Source organism: Otolemur garnettii, unplaced genomic scaffold (assembly GCF_000181295.1).
Source record: "Otolemur garnettii isolate 467f Iridium unplaced genomic scaffold, OtoGar3 scaffold00020, whole genome shotgun sequence".
Taxonomy (NCBI): Eukaryota; Metazoa; Chordata; class Mammalia; order Primates; family Galagidae; genus Otolemur; species Otolemur garnettii.
The window spans coordinates 5095194-5108903 of record NW_003852415.1 but is presented as its reverse complement, the minus strand read 5'-3'; the positions used below and the strand labels follow the sequence as shown (position 1 = coordinate 5108903).

The following is a 13710-nucleotide window of genomic DNA, read 5'->3' as shown; positions in this document are numbered from 1 at the left end:
CAGAAGGCTTCTGCCTGGGCTCGCCCACAAGTCAGCACACACCCAGCGGCACCTCCCTTGGTCATGACTGCCACGCTCAATAGATGCAACGTATTCTCCCTTCCTTCTTTGTCTGTGAGCAGCTTGCTCCCCTCTGTCATTTTCCTAATAAACCCATCATTAATTAGGAGAAGGTGTCAACATGCCAACAAAATTAGCAGTCTCAATATATCTCTAAAGTCTGAGCACTTCAGCGAAAATAAAGGCTTGGTCACTGCTTGGTTATTTTTACTCTCTGCCACCCACCTACCTTTTGGGCAATCTGTTCCCATCAGAGTACACCCTGCATCTGCCTCGACACACTCTTCTCTCTTTGCCTTTCTGGTTTTCGTGTTTTTTTAATGTTATGTATGCTTTTTTTCCCTTCTTTTTCCAACCATGAAAACCTACCAGTAGGTTGCATCCATCCCTGCCCTTCCCCGCCACCTTACTGCCTGGTAGAAAGAGTTCACAAACTCACTGCTGTGGGCACAACTCACATGGAAGGCTATTGGGAACCGTGAGTTTAAGGATAAAATTAAATGGGCAAGAAAGCAAGCAAGAAAAGGAGCAAGATTTAGATCAGTTGGCTGAGGGTGGGGTATAAATACAGAGCATATGCAAGCAGGGCTGGTGACAAAGCAGCTCTGGCCTCAAATCCCTGCACTTGCCAAAATTGGAACTGTGTTTCCAGAAATCACAAGTGTGCCTCCTCCTCTGAGAATAAAAGCCCTGGTCATGTCTCCCATGTGTGAATAAGTTCCCAGGATTTTTGCTGATCGAGACGGGCCTTTTCTACCACTCTGATGGAGGAGGAGTGGATGGAGTGACAGTCCCCCACTGCGGGGAAACAAAGCTTTAGAGCCCAATCTGGGGACCTCTGAGAAGAGAGTGTCTTAAAATCAGCAGGGACTACAACAGAGCTCACCAGCCAGTGCTCTGGTGCTTCAAAGAGCAAATCAAAATTGGCCCAGGCAGCTAGGACTTCACCTGGTCCTACGCTGGCTGCCCCTCACTTGGGCTGCTAGTGTCTCAGCATTAAGGGATCAAGACATTACAGCTGAAATGATACAAGACCCTCAGTACTTATGTGGGATCTGAAAAACATAGACAAAGCGTGAGGTAAATGACCCACATGGGCAACAGCAGCCAAAAATCAAAACAAATAATAAAAGGGCACTGCCTACAGCCATTTCAACAAGTCTGTGTGGCTAAAAATAACAAGAGCTCTTACTTCCTAAGACTGTGTTGTGATGGGTAATGGAAATAGTCCTGGGAAGGAGAATTCACGATACATGTTGTTTATTTATTTATGGCTATCTTACGGTGCTGTCTGGGACTTCTGGGCAGGGGTCTAAGAGAGAAGGACACGGCTGAGGAGCCCTCTCCCTTCCTAAGACGTGCTGCAAGGCACAGAAATGCACAGCCCTTCCTTTACCATCACCCTAGAGCTAACTAGAATCCTGGGCCGTCTATCTGAGAAAGGCAAAAAAGGAGCAATTTTGAACACCTACTATGTGCCAGCCAATCTGCTGATCTCTGCCTGTTGTTTGAAGAAGATACTATCTTTCTACCTCTTAGAAATATCAATGAGGCTATTGCCATTGATAATTTTTCAGCCAAGATGGCTTCATTAATAAGCCATGGCATTGGGACAGAAGTCCTAATCTTACTGAATTAATAAACTCTGGGATGTCCCACTCAAATGCCACACCAAGCCTCTGTGCTGATCTTCTGATCAGGGCCTGACTTTTTAAATGCTGCCCAGGGTGCTAACACCAACTGGCCACGTCTGAGGGTCTCCGAGCTACTTGTTCTCTAAGGACACTTCCATCCCTGAGATTCTGTAATGAGAAGAAAATGTTGCTCTCTTAGCAGTTGGTATGATATTTTTTTAATTTTTATTCTCAAAGAGAGTTTTTTTTTAATGCTTTAAGAAGCCTCATTGAGGATAGAAAGAAGTGAGGATTCTAGGGAAGAATTTAGGGGGTGGACAGAAGGGAAGGGGAGAGATGAGAGGTGAGGAAGATATAGGATCAGGGAGAGGGCAAGGAGATAGGAAAGGCATACAGCAAGGAGAATAAAAGGAGGGCAGGAGATGCGGAGGGGAGGGCACACTGTCTCCACATTTCAGCAGTGTCTACAAAAATCACAAACTTCACAAGGGGTGCGGAGTTTCTTCTGGAAGTCAGTAAGAAGACCATGTTATCCATTGGGGTTGGCAAAGGGGCAAAAGAGAAAATGTATACATAGATAAAAGGAGGGAAACAACCTAATCCCAGGCTTTAATTCCATATGTCTATCATAAATAGGAATAAAGCAAGTCTGCATTCTTTAGCAAATGCCAAAAAAGGTTTAGACTGCTTCTTCTCTGATGCCGCTGGGCCCCTACATTCACATGTGCTGCTCCATCACCTGATGGTAAGAGCCTCATTAACTGAGTCCTGTGTGCCATTCACAGATGTGCTCTCATATATGTGTTCTTTCACACTTTATCTTGTCATTAACCAGCCTATGAGGAATGTTCTGTACTTTATCCCTGTTATACAGAGAGAGAAATTGAGACCCAGAGAGAATGAAAGCTTCCATGACAGCATTAGCACTTAGTGTCAGGTGCAGAGTCTGAACCCAACGAATCAGATCTGCAACCCTCATGCTTCACCACTGCACTACCGTGACTCCTAAGACTTTCCATCTCTTCTCATTTATCTCTTCTTATCATGGCATGATAGTATTGGTATGTACTGCCATCTTCATTCTAAACTCAGGCTCAGAGAGGTCACAAAAGCTACTTACGATCACATAATTGATACCTTGGAGGAGCTAGGACTTAATCTCAAAATCTCCAAATCCAGAAGTCCTGTGCTGTCCCCAATCTAACCCTCACACCAGGCACACCTGTCCTGCATCCCAGACAGAGCCCCTAGTCCCTCCTAGACAGCAAATAAAACCTTACTAATGAGACCCTGCTCACCTGAAAATACCCTTCCAACTGATGCTTGTCAGAAATCCTGGCACACAATATTTTTTAGGATTCTTCAGTTTTCTTTTAAAACATAATTACCATCAAATAGTTGTCACTTGAACTTCCCTCATAATTGAGTGTGAGTGATTTTAGTAAGTAATCCTTTTTTAGGCACCTGCTCCTACCGGATGCGCTGAGAAGTACTGCTGGGGAGACACCAAGAGAAAGAAAAGGTCGCAGAGATAGAAGCTAGCTGACCAACTTCATCTCTTTTAGGAATCCTCATTAGTAGGTTGAAGAGTTCCTAGAGGCTCTTTTTTACTAAATTGTCTAATAGGGAGCTTAATGATAATAAGGTATAGGCAGTTTGATGTTCAAACAAAATCAGAACAAGTGAGAAAAGGAAGGAGTAGGCCCAGGATGCCAGGAAGAAACACACGCCAGTCTGGAAGTCCCCCAGCCTCTACGCAATACCCTTTTATGGAGCAACAAGAGCTAGAAGGCTAATGGATTAGAAGGGAGAAGGAAAATTAGATAGCAACTTGTGAAATTATATGCCCAAGGTTACTGTTAACAAGACATTGCTTGATTCGTTCAGACATTTATTTGTTTATTCTGGAAATATTTACTGGGGTCACCTGAGTACCAGTCACAGTTAGAAGCTGAGAGGCCAGTGGAGGCATCAAACACATGAACAGGTAATTATCTCAAACAGTGCAGTAAGCCGGGTGATCAAGAGGCACAAGAGTTGTTGTAGCAGTTTGGTCATGGGGAGTGTGAGCTCAGGAACAGCTCCCCAGAGGAGGTGACACCTGAGTTGAAGCTTAAACTGTGACAGTTAGGAAGTAGACAGAGAGAGAGGAGCAAGGACATTTGGAGAAAGGGAATGGTAACAGCAAAGGTATAAAGGTGAGAACTCAAAGTAGTTTTGTTTGGACAGGACAAAAACCCACTTACTAGATGCAAGCCTGGTCCTGAGACCTGTTTCCACAGATCTCAAACAGTGAAGGGTACAAAGCATCCTCTTGGTAAGAGGATGGAGCTAGTTAGGTTGGACCTGGCTTCTTAGCTGACTATTCCCAGGACAGAAGTAAAGACTCTGAGAGGAAGTTTTGAAAAAGTATGGTCCAGGAAGAGAAAATTCTAGTCCTTACACATCTACCAGACTCATGGGAGAAGATGTCACAGGGATGAAGAAGCAGACAGATAGGGAGAAGAGAATGGGGTGCTTTGGTCCCAGGACTGAAGAGATCACAATGGCTGGAGGGACTTCAGGTCTTGTGTGGAGTGGGTTGCTAGAACTCCTGTGCTTTGGGAGAAGAGGCCTAGGCTTGGGGAGTGGAGCAAACATTCAATGGGAATGTAAAGAGAGCCCTATAGATCAGATCAGAATGACATGAGAGAAGTGGCAAAAGACTATGTTTAGTGAGGAGAATGGATAAGAAAACAAAAGAGGACTATACAAAACATGGCAGGGGACAAGGCAACACCACCTGGGATGCAGCATGGAATAGCTAAAGGCAGGGGAATGGAAAAGAGGTGGGGAGACACTGGATGAACCAGGTAAGAGGGTGGGTGCCATTGCTCAATCCTAGCATTCTGGGAGGCTGAGGTGGGTGGATCGCCTGAACTCAGGAATTCCAAGGCTAGCCTGAGCAAGAGCGAGACTCCATCTCTACCAAAAATAAAGAAAAACTATCCAGGTGTTGTGGCAGGCATCTGTAGTCCCATCAACTCAGGAGGCTGAAGTAAGAAGATTGTTATGATGCCATGGCACTCTACCCAGGGTGACAGATAAGACTCTGCCTCAAAAAAGAAAAAGAAAAGAAAAAACTAGGCAAAAAATTTAGATTTCTTCTGTTGAAACTTACACTTAATTCCCACATACAGAACAGTGTGTGGACATTTTTTTAAATTTCTGCCTATTATCCATTTCCCATTGAGCAATCACCCTTGTTCCTTTGGGTAGAGTCTATGGGGCTTTCCTAAGAAGCTATGACCTCCCTGCCCAAGGGATGAGAAATGATCCAAGCTAAAGCTCTATGCTTCTTATCTGGAATTTGAATCTTGAGAACTAAAAATGGCTGATGGTATGGCTGATAGTATAAAAATTGATATACTAAAGAAGCAATTGATATTATATACAGTACTTACATCTAGCCAGCTTACTAAATCATCTTATTTATTCTACAAATTGTTGACTAGAGGTGCTTAAATTTCCTGATATACAATCATAGCATCAGCTAAAAAGAGATAGTTTTACCTCTTCTGATATTTATGCCAGTTATTTTATTTTTATGTCTTATGGCCTTGGAGGTTCTAGCAAATGTAATGTTTAATATTGGTAATTGTGGGTATCCATGAACACTTTCTGATTTTAACTGAAATGATCTCCATGTTTCTCAGATCTACTGTTGTTCTGAGTAAATAATCTTTGTGTGTCTAAGTAATCACCCAGTGTTTCCATTTTACCTGGAATTCAGTAAGAATGGCTGCTGAAATTCATCAACTGCTGCTTTACTATATTGATGTGAACGTTTTCTATTTTAATTCGTTAATAAAAAGATTATAGTGATCATTTCTTCATATCAATTGCATACAAAACAAATACCCAAAATTAATACCTTTTCCCACCCCAGCAATAATCACTAAAGATTAGAAATGAAAGATTTTATTTATATCAGTAAAAACTTTAAAATATTCACAAACAAATTTAGCTAAAAATACAGGTGACAACAGAAAGCACTGTAAAAAGTATTACTGAGAAATATAAAATAATATCAGAATAAAGAGAAAACAGACCATATTTTAAATTTATGGAGTAATTAGTATGAACATGGCAATTGCCCCAAAATTAATATATTGATTCTAGTTTCAATTAGAATCCCATCAGCCACTTTAATTGAATAAAATAAACATAAATTCTATGTGAGAGTAAGAACGCCTGGAAATAGTCAATAAAGGAATGAAAAAAGAACACTCAAGGGCAGACTGGACTGGCTCAGCACCTGTAGCACAGTAGTTACAGCACCAGCTACATACACTGAAGGTGGCAGGTTCGAACCTGGTCCAGGCCAGCTAAACAACAATGACAACTGTAACAACAAAAATAACTAGGCATTGTGGTGAGTGCCTGTCAACCCAGCTACTTGGGAGGCCAAGGCAAGAGAATCACTAGAGTCCAAGAGGTTGAGGTTGCTGTGAGTTGTGACAGCATGGCACTCTACCATGGGCAACATAGTGAGATTCTGTCTCAAAAAAAAAAAAAAGAAAGAAAGAAAAGGTCAGACTGGACTATACATACATAGGTCAGATGTTATACGTTTACCACCACCAGGTCAGTAGGAAGTATAGGAATAGATGAATAAATGAGGGAACATGTAGAGGACATAGAAATAGACTCTACATAGGGGAGAATTTAATAAACAACAAAAGCGGTGACTCAATTTGGTGAGAAAAGGATGTCTTTCTTCATAAATAGTGCTGGCCCAACTAGCCAAGCAAGAGTCACTGCAGTAAGAGTTTGGATTTCAGCACAGATTCCCAGGGAAGAAATCCTACTTTATCCACTTGATCTTCACATCTATGACCTTTGGCCTAGTGACTCAACTTTGCTGTGTCTCATTTTCCTCATCTGTAAAATGGGTATCATACCCTAAGAAAATCTGTGTCTTAGAGTTGTGAGGGACAGGGCTCAAGTTACTCAACACAAGTAAATTTCTTATACCTACCCAGGTATCAGAGTACTTAGCACATAGCCAGCCCTCAGTAAGTATTAGCAATTATTATTTAAAATATCATTGGGAACAAAACCAATATGAACTTTCAACTTCCACTCAACACAAAAATTAATTTGCAGGTAGATTCAGATTTAAATGTGAAAAGTAAAACCAAAATGTTAAAAATAATTTATGGAAAAAGCTACACACATACTTTAGAGAAGGGGATGGGGAAACATTTTCTCTCAAGACTGGAGATTAGGAGCTATACAACTTTAAAACAGACATTTAACTACATAAAAAAGTAATGCATTCAATGGAAAAATGTGCCCTAAACAAAGTAAATAAAAAACAGACTTTGGAAAGAAAGGAAAAAGACAAGACATCTCAGTCCAATAAATGAGCAGACGTCAGGAATAGTCCATTTACAGAAGTGCTCAGCTAAATGTCCCACAAACAAATGCAAAGATACGCTGAGAAATGCAAATTAAAATAACAATGAGATATCACTTTACATTCCTCAGACTGGCACAATTAAAAAGAGCAATAACCTCTATCACTATCAAGAATGTGTGAAAAGGGTGCTTTCAAAGACTGCTTGAGGACTTGTGAAGTGTTAAAATGTTTTGAAAAGCAATATGATAGCATCTGTTCATATTTAAGATACACATCCCCTTCTATTCATCTACCCTACTCCTGGACTACACAAGATATAGAAGCACCAGGGCAGACAGACAAGGACATTTATCGCAACATTGTGCATGGGAGGAAAAAAAATCAGCTGGAAATAAAATTATAATCGATGGGAAAATGCCACATGTGTAATCCTCACAATGGAATATAATGCTCCCATTAAAAGGAGTTAAGTTCTTGCTCAGCAGCACGCATATTAAAATGGGAACAATACAGAGAAGATTAGCAGGGACCCTTCACAAGGGTGACATGCAAATTCATGAAACATTATAAAAAAATTTTTTTAAAGGAGCCAATTAGAGCTCCGCTTTTTGACAGGGAGGGATTTCCATAAGATACTGTCAATTGTCAAGCAGGAGCAGCAAATGTGCAGAGAGAAGCAGAGGACTGATTCCAGAAAACAGTGTTCTCGAGGGACAGAGGGAAGAGACACTGCTGAGGGGCACCCGGGCAGAGTCTAAGGCACTGGTAATCTTCTATTCTTTAACAGCAGATAGACAGATACACCGTGAATGTTTGTTTTACTTTTTTTTTTATTTATTTCTTATAGCATAACTACGCACATTAATGCAATCACAGGGTACAGTGTGCTGTTTTCATATACATTTTGAAATGCTCTCATCAAACTGGTTAACATAACCTTCATGTCATTTTCTTAGTTATTGAGTCAAGACATTCATACTCTGCTTTTAGAAAGATTCACTTGTACCCTTGTAAGATAAACCATAGAGGTGACCCCACCAATCTCCCTCCCTCCCCCCATCCACCCCCTTCACCTTCCTTCTCCTACCCTCTTCCCATATTCTAAGGCTATAATTAGGTTATGACATTCCTATAAAAGCTATGAATTAGTTTCAAAATAGGGCTGTGTACATTGGATACTTTTTCTTCCATTCTTGAGATACTTTGCTAAGAAGAACATTTTCTAATTCCATCCATATAAACATACTTTTTAAAACCATATAAATACCTTTTTAAACTATCTTTTCTATGTATTTTCTATTTCACGATGAAGTTGTTTCTAAAAAGTTGTTTCTAAATACATCAAATAAGCATATATTTTTTAGGTAAAATGATGACCTAAAAACATATACTGGTTTATATATAAATTATACGAGCATAGAGAAAACTGTGGCAGGATACATACTAGGTTATCAACACGAACTACCTTGGAGTGGAGTTAGGGGACCAATATATACGAAAGAAGAGGAAAGACATCAAGAAAAGATGGAAAGGACAGGGTGCACTTAGAAAAACATTGCTTAATTAAATCATCACACATACATTTATGTGTGTGTACATGTAAATTACGGAACAGGTTAGAAATAAAAAGCGAAGAGAGAGCAGAGCCTAGGACTTGTCCTCAGAAGCCTCCTCCCTGTACATTCTTCCTTGGACCTCAGAATACACGGTGCCTGTGAGCAATGCAGCCTCTGCCACTGTTACTTCTAATTCTCCCAAACTATCCACCTTCCTCCTAATTTTCTTTTTTTTATTGTTTGGGATTCATTGAGGTTACAAAGAATTAGGTTACCCTGGTTGTGGTTGTTAGGTAAAGTCCCTCTTGTAATTGTGTCCTGCCCCCAAGTGGTGTGCCACATACCATAACACTCCATCTCCTCCTTCCTCCCCTCTCTCCATCCCTCATTCCCCTCCTCTTGTATTAGATCATCTATTGCCTTCATATTAGAATTGAGTACATTGGATTCTCCATCCAATGTCAAGTCTCCATCTTTTTTTTTAAATTTTTTTTTGTTTGTTTTGAGACAGAGTCTCACTATGTCACCCTCAGTAGAGTACCATGGCATCACAGCTCACAGCAACCTCCAACTCTTGGGTTTAAGTGATTCTCTTGCCTCAGCCTCCCAAGTAGCTGGGACTACAGGCACCCTCAATAAGGCCCAGCTGGTTTTGCTGTAGTTGTCATTGTTGTTTAGCAGGTCCAGGGTAGGTTTGAAACTGCCACCCCAATGTACGTGGCTGGTGCCCTAACCACTGAGCTACAGATGGCTGAATAAAACTCCATAGTATACATATACACAGCTTGTTTTCAGTGGCCATCACTAAACAAAAATTAACAAATAGGACTTAATTAAGCTGAAAAGCTCCTGCACAGCTGAGGACACAAGTAGAGCTAAAAGGCAACCTTCAGAATAGGAAAGGATATTTGCAGGGCATCAGTCTGACAAAGGGTTGATGACTAGAATCTACAAAGAACTCCAATTAATCAACAGAAAAAAAGGAAACAATCCCATTTATCTCTGGGCAAGAAATATGAACAGAACCTTCTCTGATGAAGACAGATTAATGTCTAACAAACATTTGAAAAAATGTTCATTGTCCCTGATCATCAGAGAAATGCAAATAAAAACCACCCTGAGATATCACCTAACCCCCGTGAGAATAGCCCACATCAAAAAATCTCAAAGCTGCAGATGCGGCATGGATATGGAGAGAAGGGAACACTTTTACACTGCTGGTGGGACTGCAAAGTAACACAACCTTTGTGGAAGGAAGTACGGAGAATCCTCAAAGAACTCAAATAGACCTCCCATTTGATCCTGCAATCCCATTACTAGGCATTGACCCAGAAAGAAAAAAATCCTTTTTATCATAAGGACATTTGCACTAGACTGTTTATCGCAATTCAATTTACAATCGTCAAAATGTGGAAACAGCCTAAATGCCCACCAATCCTTCTAAAATTTACAAGAAGCTAACCATCCATCAGTACAACCAGGGTTAAATTACATCTATAGCAATGCCAATAAAGCAGCATCTAAAATTAAAGGAGAAGCCGATGGAAATGAATTTTAAAACCAACCAAGCTCCATTACAGCCTGACAAAGTGCAATAGCAGAAGTCTGCTTAGCTGCCAAATTGGTGACCCGATACCTGTTTATGCTCAGAATCCCCCTATAGTCTCTTGGGCCACTTCTCCTCAGTCAACGTCTCTGCTGCCAACTCTACCCAGGCTGTAGATGAAACCAGTTGCAAGCAGAAGTTCCTTATGTTTCAGACTTGGCAGGCCGTGCATGTGTATCCTTCCAATAAGATGGTAAACCTCTGGAGCCCACATGAGCATACCTGTCTCTGATTTTTCTTTTCCAGCACTGTGTTGCCAGACAGCAGGAGGATATAGAAAAAAAAGAAAAGAAAAGACATCCCCAACCTACTTGTTTGTAAAAACAGGAATTCTACTATTCACCTTCCATGATTTAGCGAGCTTTTTGAGAATCAAACAAAATAGCCCATGAAAATGTAATTCTCTTGATTATAAAATTCAACTCTCTATCTGTATCTCCCCATCCTAATGACCCAAGGAAATCGGTATCTGAGCAGAGGTTTGTTCAGTGGATGAGAGCGGTGATACTGTTCACTGAGGAAACTAAGTGACCTACTTGGGGATCAAATCCAGGACTTTAGCTTCATCTATTAAGACTGTGTGCCAACAAGTTAAGATTATCATGGTCTCAGTGAAGGAGTTACTGGCATGGAAAGTTGTAACAGACACCTCTTGTGCGCTCACACCCTCTCTGTTCACCTCTGCACCCCAGGAACTGCTGCTGCAAATAGCTGCCTGTCGGTTTAACTCCACAGCGCTTTGCCTCAGCTCATCACAGATCTCTCATGTTACGCCCTGGGGCACCTCAGCTGCCAGCGTGTGGGAAGCCTGCAGGATCCTGCAGGGCACAGGAGTAAACCTGGAAATGTGAGAGAGCTAATGCCCTGTGTGGTAACCCATGACCAAGGGGAGATAGGAACAGTGGATAAATACTGCCTTCTTCTATCCTTCAGGCAGAAATTTGAAGGCACAGTCTCCACAGCTCCTCAGAGACCCCCAGCAGCATTAAGCCTCAGTTGTCCATCATAATCTTCCAAACAATAGGACTTTGCCTTTTTTGCCGTTTTATGCTTCCCAAAATAGGCTATCTGCACTAGTAATCCTTTTGAAGGAACTGAGGCTAGGGTTGAAGGAAAAGAATTGATTTCCAAAGGGGGGAAAAAATAAACAAAAAGGACAATATAATAAAAGGCCAGATTGCAAAATGGACAACTTATCACTTAGGTCAACCATAGCCCACTCTGTGGTTTTATCTTACCTGCACTACCTTGGGCAACACCAACCCCCTCCCTCCCTATCTGTACCCCCCAACGCTGCAAAGAGAAACACTGTGCTTATTGAAGGGTGAGCTAAGGATCTCAAGGCTGTCTGTAGGTGTCAGCTTGCCTGAGACCCCAAGAAGCACCATTATTACCATCGATATAATGAGTGCTCAGAAATATTCCTGCAAATAATTCTTAGAATTAAAATTAGACACCAAGCTGAAGTAGTTTTTCATATGTTAAGGATGCCTGTTAAAATCCAAAAGCTCACGACTTCTTCCTTTGAAAAATGTACATAAATACAAAGTTTGCATAAAATATCAGGAGGTTCATGGACCCCGCACAGCCCATCTATGAGCTCACATCATGGCTGTACCATTCCAACTGGCCAAATTTAGAGAAATTATAGAAAATGGACATCTGGCCAGATTGCTTACACCCTTCTCAGGCCTGAGCTGGTGCTTAGCTCATAATCACCTCAAATCAAGGCGGCCAGTTTAAGAAAATCTCTAATCGTAAGGACACTGTAAAGTCTGGGTACCTTTGGGGCTAAAGTAGCCTTCAAAATCTCACATGAAACCAGATTTCCCCATCCCCTTTCCCACCCAGAGCAACCTCAAGCCCAAGCTTAGCCTTGGAATCAATGTGGTGATCGATCCTCTTACCTACCTCATCTTAAACCCAGTCTTTCTGATAAAGAAAGTCAAATGAGATTTCCATAGCCACTATCATAGCCCCAATCAATTCAAGCACACCGACAGGTACTTAGATAGGTATCATTTTCAGAAAAACTTCAGTAAGCCCCTGTCACATTTATTCCAACCTACATATTATATCAGACAAACTAGAACTAGAGTTGTAACCATCTCTGTGTAATATAAACCCTGGGATCAAGATCAACATATACTAATTCTCCATAAACATTACTGGGCTAGGTTATTGGGCTAGCCATGTGCCTTAGAGAGGGTCTGCTCAGAAGCAAACTCTGAGATCAAGATTGAAGTGCAAGTAGTTTATTTGGAAGATAATGTGGGGATGTGACCTAAAGGTGGGGCAGCACCCATCTGCTCTAACTGTGAGGGGTACACTGTCAAGCCAGTTACTACCAAGGAAAAATGAACTTTAAAGTCACTGAAGAGATCTAGAAGCCAGTGAAAAATCCCTCCAGTCATTGGCAGGGAGATAATAGGGAAGGGGGGCATTTATTCTTCTGTACTTCTGGCCTACCACACAGGACACTGAGTGGATCCAGTGGTGACTGCTTCTCTCAATCAGGGAAACACATGTGCCATTGACGTTTCCCTGAAGTGACATAGATAAGGGAATACGGGAGAGGCTCCGACAGCATCTGCCATGCTACAAAAAACTCTTAGGCACCGTTCTTTGTTCTAAGAATTAGGAATCAGGAGTCTGATGAGAACATTCAGCACAGGAGGACAATAAGTCACACGGGAGTAGCATAAACCATAGCTAAGCTTCATTCAGTGTCAACAGCATACCACCACAATTAGCATTTATCTAGCTCTTACTAACAGCAAGACACAGCATTAGGCACTTACATAGACACTGGCTTACTTAATCCTCGGAATTGTTCTAAAAAAAGCATTATTATCCTTTGTTTTATAGATTTAGAAAAAGGTGAGCCTCAAAGTTTAAGTTGACTTACCCAATATGATACAACTACTATGAAGGGGATACAGGGTTTAGCTGCCTAAGCACAGGCTCTTCCAACTACATCATATTATCCCTTGGACTTCTTAGTCTCTTCCTCTTCTTTTTCTCATGGACAGTATGTTCTGAGCCCTGATTGTGTGCCAGGCACTAAAGTGAACTCTTTCACGCTACTATGCCACAAAAACCACGTGACATGGGTGCTGTCTTTGATCTCCTTCTACAGCTAGGATAACTTGGGAAATTTAAGTAGCCAGGACCAGAAATCAGCTCTTTCTAGCACCAAACCTCCAGCTTTTGATCACTGAACTATTTTACTGCATAATCCCAAGAATAACACAGGTATCAAGGGATGGGTGCCTGCAGTCGAGTGTCTGTTGAAATCAATCTGCCATATAATCCCGAGTAAAAATAAGCCCCAAATTCAACAGACCTCTTCCTTTCCCACTCTTTCTCCAGGAATTTGCCCAGTAAACCTTAAAGAAGCAGAGTCTTAGATATCTTCATATTTGGCAGACGCCGGGAAGCTCAGCAGTT

At 41.4% G+C, this 13710-nt stretch overlaps 1 non-coding gene across 1 annotated transcript; it reads left to right on the top strand.

The window, feature by feature from the left end:
* The first annotated feature begins 7568 nt into the window (after window positions 1–7568).
* LOC111724256 lies at window positions 7569–7678 on the top strand. The gene has a single exon (XR_002772585.1). It is a non-coding gene; the product is annotated as a U6 spliceosomal RNA (small nuclear RNA).
* The last annotated feature ends 6032 nt before the right edge of the window (window positions 7679–13710 follow it).